Raw genomic sequence first — 11,083 nt, 5'->3', positions numbered from 1 at the left:
CACAATTCAATCCATTACAGACCACTAAACCAAACCACTCTCCTCAGTGGGGTTCAAGAAGGGAATCCTCATGACTCCAACAACCATCTGTGTCCCCCAGCTGAGCAAATTCTGAGAGTGTCTTGGGTCTTCTTTGCTCCAGATAAAGAAATTCAATTACTCGTTATCAGAATTGCACTGCCTAATGCTAAAGTGCCTTAATAGGAGTGCTTTTGTATTTAGTAAACTGCACAGCTTGTGAAAACCCCCTCCAAACATCTGGCAGGAGGCCCAGCAGAGGTAAGGCTGGAACCTCTAATGATGGCAACATGTAAACAAGTGTTTTGTCTCAACTGATAATCATTAACTTCCAGTGTCAGCCTTATCCCCAGAGGTCTGATTCCTCAGCCTCAAAAAGGTTTCTGGGAAACAGCAGCTGGGGCAGGGCCTGTGCACAACCAGTTGGGAGGGAAGGAGAAGGCAGGCCTGTCACTATCCACCTGGAGAGGGAGGAGGTAAAGGGAGCAGACTGGAACCAGATGCCTCTGATAAAAGGGAGTGGATTCCGGTACTCCTACCCTCCTTTTCCGGAGCCCCTAGCTAGCTAGCCCGTTGCCGTGGATACGCAAATGGTTAATGTGCTCAACTACTAACCAAAAGGTTGGAGGTTCCAGTCCACCCAAAGACTCCTGGGAAGAAAACCCTGGCAGTCTACTTCCAAAAAATCAGCCGTTAAAAACCCTAGGGAGCACAATTCTCCTCTGATACCCATGGGGTTGCTGTGAGTTGGAATCGACTCGATGGTAACTGGTTTGGATCCTGAGTAATCCTTCCTACACCAACTCAAATTCAAATATCAATTCATTCAATCAACACTGAGTACCCAATATGTGCCAGGCATTATGCATAAAAAAATCAATTAGAAGTACACGGCAGGTTGGGTTGCCTGGGAGGCAGACTTTGATACAGACGTTAGTGGGAGAAGGTTATTAGCATTTTTAGGATCCACAGCTATGGAAGGGAGGAGGGGGAGGAGCAAGGGGCAGAAGCAAAAGCTGAGCTGTAATGCAGGCCCAATAAAGACCTCAGCTGACCCCATGGGTAACTCTACAGCTGGGATGGCCTACAGAGTCATCCCTTGTTGGAGTGAAGGGGCTGGGCCTTTATGCCCCCTAGGTAATCAATCATTGGGAGCAAACTGTCCCTGAAAAGAAACTTGAAGTTGGAAGAGGCAGTTCCCAAGAAGACTGACAGGAGGAAATGCTTCACAGCATCCCATTACAATGTAGTTCCCGGAGTTCACAATGTAGCATGGAGCTCATGGTCTACTGAGTGGTGCCCTTCGCCAGCACCCACCATGTGCCAGGAACATTGCAGATGTCATTTTATTTGATCTTCACAGTAGTCCTGTGAGCTAATACCTATTTCACAGAGAAGGTTAAATTACTTGTCCAAAGTCATAAAGCTGGCAAGTAATGAAGCCAGCAATAAGAAAAGGTCTCTGTTTCCCAGTGACCTTACTCTGGCCTTGACACCATGCTATCTTTCCATGGGAAGCTTTCATCTTCTGCAAGAAGTACTCCTTGTCCTCTTCCAGCAGTTAAACGTCCCCAAAGTACCTTGTACTTCTCTTTTCAAAGCCCATATCACTTTGCCTTATAATAATCATATTGTTGGGTGTCATCAAGTTGATTTCAACTCATAGCAACCCTATGTGACAGAGTAGAAGTGCCCCATAGGGTTGTCTAGGCTGTAATCTTTATGGGAACAGATTGCCAGGCCTTTTGTCCCATGGAGCCACTAATGGGTTCGAACCACCAACCTTTCAGTTAGCAGCGGAGCGCTTAATTATTGTGCAGTGGACACTTATTTAGCATTTACCAGGTACCAGGCACTGTTCTAGTAGTTTTCACGTATTAACTCACTTATTCTTCTGCAAGGCCCTCTGAGGGATTATTTTCATCACTCCCATTTCACTGATGAGAAGGCCAAGGCTCAGAGCTGCTAAATAACTTGCCCAAGACACTCAGCCAGGATGTGAACTCACGAGGACTGGTTCCAGATATGACACTACACGGTCTTGGAGTTAGGATGCCCGGGATTACCCCCTTCTGGTCTGCATGTCTCTGGACAGTGTGTCAAGTCTTGTTCATCTTTTCAACTCCAGTTCCTTGCCTGAGACTGACATACAGTAAGCTCTTTGTAAGATTTTCCTAACTAACTGAAAGATGTTTTTTGCACACGAACATTTTTAAAATAATTTGACTTAATTTTTATGGACAAAGAGAAAAAGAAAAGACAGGCAAATTAAATCCATTTGTTCTGTTGAGACATTGAGATGATGAGCGGATTTTGATTCTTGTAATATCAGGGTGTTAATATAATACTGGTTTTTAAGAGCTCAAAGTGGATGATGGCCTGCTTTCTCTACACCTCCTATCACTGTTATAAAAGCAGATCTTATTACACTGCTTGCTTGCATTGCTGGTGGGATGCAGGTTTCTCCAGTGCCATGAAGATCTGACACAGATCACATCCCAGACTTTACAGTATGGTGATGTCTTTCCAAGGATTGCATAACCAATTCTAATACGAAAAGCTCCGAAACTCCCATAATAACTTAGAAGTTACTGATACCCAGCGAAGACAGAGAGAGCATCTCAGTGGCTGCGATAGCCTCCTTTAAGCCTGACGCCAAGTGAACTTTTGTGGTTGTTGTTAGTTGACACTGAGTTGGTTCTGACTCATGGTGACCCCACGTACAACAGAAAGAAATGTTGCCGGATCGCGTGCCATCTCTACAATCACCGGTATGCTTGAGTGCATTGTTGCAGACACTGTGTATTTTGAGTGCCTTCCAACCTGTGGGGCTTATCTTCCAGCACTATACTGGACAATATTCTGTTGTGATCCATAGGGTTTTCATGAACTAATTTTTGGAAGTAGCTCACCAGGCCTTTCTTCCTAGTCCATCTTAGTCTGGAGGCTCTGCTGAAACGTGTCTATGCTGGTGACCCTGATGGTATTTGAAATACTAGTAGCATAGCTTCCAGCATCATAGCAACACGCAAGTCACCATAGTATAACAAACTGATAGACAAGTAGTGGAAGTGAATTCTAGTGACTGTAAATGTACCCCAAGTCTTCAGACTCTCTAGCTACTAGGATATTTAAAAAGGCTGACACTCACGGACATAATGCAGCTGATGGATAATAAAAAAAAAGCCAGCCAAGGGAAAGCTCTTGGACAGAAACTATACTGGGTTCTCTCATCTCACTCCCATGCTTGCTGTTCATTTTATATTCATTCATTTAGTCACTCATTCATTCAATAAATACAATTGAGGTCATACTGTATGCCAGGCAGTATTCCAAGCTCTAAGATACAGCAATGAACTAATCAAATGAGTTCCTTTTTTTTTTTTTTTTTTCCCATGGAGCATATAGTCTACTGAAAGGAGACAAACAATAAACAAATAAATTACATAATTTTAACTCTTGCTAACTCCTATAAAGAAAATAAAAGAGTGATATCATGGAGAGTGAATGAAGTGCAGGGAGAGACTGGTTTTGACAGGGTATTTGGGGAAGGAGTCTCTGAGTTAACATTTGAACTGAGACCTGAATGACAACAAGTAGCCAAGCTTCAGAAAATCTGGGAAAACAGCATCTCAGGCTGAGGAAAAAGCAAGTGTAAACGTCCTGAGGCAGAACTAAGCTTGCCAGTGTTTCAGGGACAGAAAGAAGGCCAGTGTGGTTGGGCAGAATGAGCAGGAGGGAGAATAGTAAGACGCAAGGCCTGAGAATCAAGCAGGGGACAGACCATCTATGCCCTTACAGTAGAAGTTTGTATTTTATTCCTGGTATAATGGGGAACCATTGCAGAGTTTACACTGCTAAGTGAATAATGAACTATAGGTGACAAAAATGGAAGCAGGAGACTCACTTCATTTTCTCCTGGGGGTCTGGCCTGGTGATTTGGCTCCTGTTTCTAACCCCAAAGTTTCTGCTGAGCAATTCAGATTCCCCACTCCCCCACACCCACCCAAGTTCTTCAAAACTCAACCTGTCCTGCTGCCAGCTGCTTCAGCCACCCTCCCCGCCCACCTAGCTCTTCAGTAGTGGAGACCAGATGAGTCTTCTGGATCCCTAAAAGGCAGTAGTTCAGCTCATAAATGTCACTTGTGAAACCCAAGGGTGTCCACAGCAAACATCATGAAAGCAGAGCAAGAGTTTATACCATTTATCAAGGTTTCTCCAATGCTACACAGAGTAGGTGCTTAAATGATATTGGTTGGATAAATGGATGGACATGGATTAGCCGAATGCTTATTGCCAGGCTGAGATGAATGAAGCCTCCATTGATGGAGGTGGAGAGAGAGGTTGCAAGGAAGCTGCTGCCCTGCAAACATCTTTTTATCTTGAAGGCTCCATGCTGCCTGGGATGAAGCTGCCCAGAGGCCCCTCCTTGGATCAGGTGGGGCCCACTAGGCTGTCAGGCTGGTTCATTAGTGGCCTGACATCGCACATCTGCAATTGGGTAATTTCCATGTTAACTGCTGCCTCCCACCATAATGAGCACTCATAACTATGTTTTATATAAAGCCTATTGTGCATTTGCACAGAACCCATAAACGGGCAGTGATTATGAACCGTGCTAGGCAGTCTGGCTGCACCACTATGCTACCCAGTCCAGGCCCTCATGTGGGATGGATTGGAACGGACAAAGGATGGGTTGGCTGTGGGTAGGGGGTGGGGAGCTGTGAGGCGGGGCTCCTGGCACACCAGACAAAGTTTCTGGGCTGTGTCCCCCTCCTAAAGCGCCTGGTACCAACCTATTCGAATTCAAGGCTTGATGAGAGCATTAGGTCTAAGAGAGAGTCATTTTTTGAAGATCTTTTTCATTTTCTCAATCTCTCTCTTACTCTCTCATCTATGTATAAATGTACAAACATATACAATATTTGATTCTGCTTTTACTGAATTTTTTTTTTTAAAGGAGAACACCTCTTGTGACTAGGATTGGTAATGAGACAATAAAGGATTTTAGAGGTCTGGCGTAAGTTCTGACTCTTAGAGACTTGGGTTCTATTATTGTCTCTACAGGTTACTAACTGTGCTACCTCGAATCATACCTATCACCTCCCTGGGTCTCAGTCTCCTCATTCATAGAACCGGAAGCATCATTCCCAGGGTTGTTTTGAGTATTAAAGCACAACAACAACATTTGCTGAGACTTGGTAGTATCAGGCACTTTATACGTGTTAACTCATTTAAACCTCCCAACAACCCTTTGTGAGCCCTGGTGGCGCAGTGGTTAAGCAGTTGACTGCTAAGCAAAAGGTCAGCAGTTCGAATCCACCAGCTGCTGCTGCTTGGAAATCCTATGGGGCAATTCTAATCTGTTCTATAGGGTCGCTATGAGTCGGAATCGACTCCATGGCAATGGGTTTGGTGGTTGTTGTTAACAACCTTTGTAGTGGGCACTAGTGTCATCCCCAATTTTAAAATGTAGAAACTGAAAGCTTAGGGGGTTGGCTTAAGGTCACAGAGCTGGACAGTGATAGAGGGATGGTTCAAGCCCAGGCAATCTGACTCCAGAGCTAAAGAACCCAGCACAGTGCCTGGAGTAGAGTATACACTCAAAAAATAAATGGCAGTTCTCATCACCATTTTTATCAGCTGCAGGCCAATTCTGCACACAGATCTTTGGCTATTACCACCTTCATGCCTTGGGTATGGCTCGGGGTCCTTACTAAATGCGATAAAGATGACACTGGCCGGGCCTGGGCAAGGCAGAGCCAAAGCTCCCTGGTGTCCCTGGAGGCTTTATCCCTGGGCTACCGAGGACACAGATAGAGCCCTGAGTGTGAGAAGGAGGTGATGATAGCAGGAGAAGGACACGGGGTGGAAGACTACAGATCTGGACTCTAGGCTCCTGCTGTCACCTGTCGCCATGGGACCCTGAGTAAGGTCAGCTACCCTCAAGTTTCTGCCCAGAGGATGGCAGAGGCTGGCTGGGCTGGCTCTGAAATCCAGAGGCGAAGAGGGACGGGGCAGGGGGAGGAAGCCAGGATGCTCCCACTAAAATGCAGCCTAGACTAAGCAAGGGGTCCTGGTCCCCATCTTGCTGTGATTTTACTCTTGGAAGTCACCCACCATGTTTGGATAGTCCAGGCCAGCCTCCTTTGTCTGAGGTAGCCATAGGCTTAAATGTGGAGACCTTGGTGGCCAGTGTCAGGGAGTCAGACTCTGGCCCAGCCCTACCAAGGCTATGTGGTACCTCCCAGCCCAGTTATAGCCCCTCTCTGGCCTCAGTTTTTCCCATCTGAGAAGTGAGAGGGTCCATTAAACAAATTTTAATGGCTCTAACATCTTAAAAATTCCATGTTCCCAAGCCTCACTTCATCCACAGCATATACTAATATCCTTAGGGCAGAACGATTTAATTTAGGTCAAGCGATTTCCCTGCACATAAACAGGAGTGAAACAAAGGCCCCCTTTCTCTGAGTTGTTAGCTCTCTCTCACACGCAGGCACACACACTCACACACATGCATGTACACCCTCATAATGCTTATACAGCCACCCCCAGCCACGCACAAAGACACACACACAGGCGTGCAGAGACGCAAGCACCTGGACTCTCGAAGCTGCTCCTTCCCCACCCCCACTATTCCCCACTCCCAGCCCCCACCCCCTTCCTACTCCCCTGCTGGGAAGCAGAGAAGGCTTTCTAGGCCTCTCTGAGGTATGTAACCTGAGGGGTTGGTGCCACCCAATGGTCAGGATCAGAAATGCGTCCTTGGTTCCAAGAACCAAAAGGGATTGGTGAGGGGTCATTTGATCAATCTTGCTCCCTCTAGACAAGGCTGTATTCAAAGCTGCCCTAGACAGATGAGGCTCTCTTTAGTCTTTAAAGTCTTTCAAAGGAGGATTTCCTTATATGACGTCTCTGGTTCTTTTCCAAAGATCAGGAGATTGCCAAAGATACTCTGGGCAACCTTGGGCTACAGTCCAAAAGCATTGGGTGCCCAGCACCGTTGTAGAAGCTTTATATGTAATATCTTTCTTAATCCTCACAACAACCATTCTTGCATGGCAGGTATTATTATCCTCGTTTTAAAGAGCTATAACTAAGAAGGAATGGTACTAAGATACGACTCCAAAGCCACTGTTCTCTTTTCAGTAACCAGTTTACTATCCTGGACCTCATTTTCATTCTAATCATTCATTCAATCTTTCATTCCTTCAGTGACCATCGATTGAATACCTATTATGAACCAGGGTCTTTGTTAGGGACTGAAAATCCAGCAATAGACAAGATGTGGTCCTTGCTCTTAAGGAGCTCCCAGTCTTCTAGAATCAATGATCTCTCATGCCCTCCCAGGACCTTGACTCTATGACCTTAGTGTCTCTTCTGTATTATGTTGGACAAAGGCCCTGAGGTCAAGGGGAGAAAGGTGAACAAGCTTGGGACCAGGGTGATGAGGCAGCCAGACCACAGAGCAGAAGAAAGGTCAGCATCCTTGGTCAAGCGACCCCTGATCCATATTCTGCTACTCGTGGACGAGCTAGTCTGGGGCTGCCTCAAGCTTATTCAGGGCCCACACCCACATGAGACAGAAAGAGAGGGAACCATGGATATCTGGCTTCACAGAGGATGCCCTTTGTACCATAGCAGAGGCTTCTGGAAGTACACCACGGAGGTCAGATTGTCATACATACAGAACCATAAGCAGGGAGACAAATCAAGAACCGAAAGATGAAGTAACGGTACAATGCTTTAATAATAATTGTGATCACTACTACATTTTGTTGTTCGACATTCAAAGCCCCTATAACCTAATTCTGACCTGCATTCTTAGGCATGTCTCTATTTCCTTATAGATTTATATTGCTCCAAACTCACTCGGCCATGCCCAAACACCCCCCAGTTTAGCAGTTCTTAACCTTTGCTCTTTCTCTTACTAATTAATGGGAAAAGTAATAGAATAATAGAATCCTAAAATGTCAGCACTGGAATAAATCGCCCAGTCCAAACTTTGAGGATAAGGAAAATTGGCCCAGAGAGGGATAGGGACTTGTCCCAAGTCACACAGCCAGTTAGTAGTATAGTTGGGCCTAGAATCCAGGCACTCCCTTTTGTATGGCCTTTCTTCTACCTTTCCCTCTACTTTCCCATCCACATTCAGTTAGACATTGATGAGAGTCTATTTCAATTCTGAAACATCTTTTAATCTTTCCTCTCCTTTCCATGCCTTCCATTCAAGCCCTACTAGTACATAAGCCTTTTGAAAATCTCTACTTTTTCAAAGACCTTAATACTTAGTGCAAGGAATAGCACGTAAATGCTTAAGATTGGATGAATGGATGGATGCATGGTTGCATGGATAGACAGATGGACACCTTGATTCCAGACTTCTGACCTCTAGAACAGTGACAGAATAAATTTCTGTTGTTTTAAGCCACTGAGTTTGTAGTAATTTGCTACATCAGCCCTAGGAAACTTATATAAAGCCTTACCGAAAAAGGATGTACCCAGAGTCACCTGGTCAGTATATGACAGCTGGGATTTGAACCCAGGTCTCTCTGACAGCCTAGCTGTCACTCTTAACCACTACATCAAGTGAAATACGTGTACAATGTGCCTACCACTGTGGCAGGCATGTTATAGATGCTCAGAAAGTATTAATTCACTCACTTTCTCTTCCTGTTGCCCACTCTACCCACCAACCATCACTAGGTGGTCAAGAGTTAATCAAATGAACCTGTTCCTACAAATCCGAGAGCTGATGTATTACCTCTCTTTGAGTGGGCTTCCACTAGCACACAATCACACTTGTCTAGAAGGTCCTTTAAGAACCGACTTGCCTGGTAAGGATCTCAGCTCCATGGCAGCTAGTAGGAAAGATAGATTGGGGGCTGTGTCTTGAGTTAATGTCAGTCTGAATGAAGATGTGCCAGCATCATCAGGACAGATTCTTTAATTACCCTGCTAATCCTGCCAGGGATTGGGTTCACTGTCCTTCTCCAGAAATGTGTTATGTGTCTCTTCTTTCACCACTTTGTCATTTGCTCTTTTTCAGACTCAAGGTGTCCTTTAAGCTGTGTTTTAAAAGACTCTGTCCTGAGAGTCAACAGCTGTTGGAGAAATGGCCCCTCAAGCAGTATCTCATTGCTTAACCATCACGGCCCTTAGCAGGTAATCAGCCTGTTCAATGCAACAAATACTTATTGAGCAACTATTGTGTTCTTCACATTGCCAAGACAATGGAACCGATAAGGCCTGGGTTCTGCCATCAGGCCACTGCCTTCGGGGAGGGATAAAATAAAGCAGGCGACTGCAGTGTTTCCCAATCTTTTCCACATTATGGTGGACACAGAAAATGATAATCACCGTAAGGACAAACTGGGATGAATTCACAGACTGCTTGTGGACTCCAGCCCAGGGACTCCAGCTACACAGTCGCCACCCAATCACCCGCCAGGCTGGGGGAAGCAGTATCTCCACACACTAGCAGTCCGTTCCCCCTGCAGTAACTGGAGAACCATGCTGTAGAATACCATAGTTCTCATCTTTGCTCTTTGCTGACATTTGTGTTCCACTAAGGAGCCCTTGATCTGCTCCCATAAAGATTAAGCCGAGAAAAGCCTATGAGGGGTCGCTATAAGTCGCAATCAATTCGATGGTCCCTAACAACAACAACAGTGAATATGGGGAGTCCCCAGGTGGTACAAATGGTTAGCATGCTCAGCTGCTAACTGAAATATTGGATGTTCGAGTCCACCTACAGATGCCTCTGAAGGCCTGGTGACCTATTTCCAAAAATCAGCCATTGAAAGCCATATGGAGCACAGTTTGACTTTGACACAAATGAGGACACCGTGAGTTGGCATTGACTCAGAGGCAACTGGTTTTAGTTGAACATGGATTTCTGCAGTTAAAATCCCAACATAGGTGATTCTTTCCCAGTCTGTAGAATATATTACGTTAATGAGGAAAATTTAACTACAATGTTTTGTCCCACATTTTTTTCTATAAAACTTCTGATCCAGCTACCCCTGGTCTGCTAGATCTGGCTCACAGAAAACAAAATGAATGGGCAAGGAACAAGTAAACATTAACAGGGAAACTCAAGGATAATGTTCAGTTCAACAACTTGTTTTCTTCTTATTTTGTGTGAGGACATGGAGTGGTTTTCCTGGTGCATTTTGTTTTCTGGTGCATGCATTTAGAGACAAGGTCTTTCAAAAATTTATAAAAATGTCCTTGTCTTCCAGGTATTCCGCAACGTAAACAATTTTTGAAAACCACTGAAGTAAAGCAAAAACTAATGAATGTGTCCTCCAAAAAGTATAAATAAAGTGCTCTGGGGATTATAAAATGTGTATGTGTAATGAATGAATGGGTAAAGGAATGAATTTTCCTCTCAAAAGTTATCCTTAGCTGTACTCATTAATAACCTGCTGTTTTCATCTACGCAACTGAGTGTGTGTGGGAAAGGGGAGCTGGTGAGCCAAACCAGCTTCATATGTGATGTACTGAGACCACAAGACTTCAGCGGTTTCCTGCCAGAAATGCATGAGTCTAATACTTGAGTCTCATCATGAGAAAACCTCAGACAAACTCATAGTGAGGCACTGTCTACAAAATTCACAGCTTATACTCATAAAAAAAAAAAAGTCCATGAAAGACAAGGAAAGACTAAGGGACCTTTCCAGGTAAAAGGAGATTAAAGATTCCTGAAAATTAAATGCAATACATGAACCTGAGTTGGATCCTGATCCAGAAAAAAAAAAACAAAAAAGGTGCCCTAAAGGATTGGAGAAATTTGAATAAGATCTGTGTATTAATATCAATGTTAAATTTCTTGATTTTGATACTTGTATTGCGGTTACATAAAGGAATGTCCTTGTTCTTAGGAAAAACATACTCAAATATTTAGGGAGAAAGAGGCATATTTATAATGATAAAGCAAATATGTAAAATCTGACAAATTGTTGACAATTGGTGAATCTGGGTGAAATGTGTGTGGGAGTTCTTTTACTATTATTCCAACTTCTCTGTAAGATTAAAATTATTTCAAGTGACTAAATTAAAA

The sequence above is a fragment of the Trichechus manatus genome, unplaced genomic scaffold (assembly GCF_000243295.1).
Source record: "Trichechus manatus latirostris isolate Lorelei unplaced genomic scaffold, TriManLat1.0 scaffold00006, whole genome shotgun sequence".
Classification (NCBI taxonomy): domain Eukaryota; kingdom Metazoa; phylum Chordata; class Mammalia; order Sirenia; family Trichechidae; genus Trichechus; species Trichechus manatus.
Note: the sequence above shows the minus strand (reverse complement) of the source record.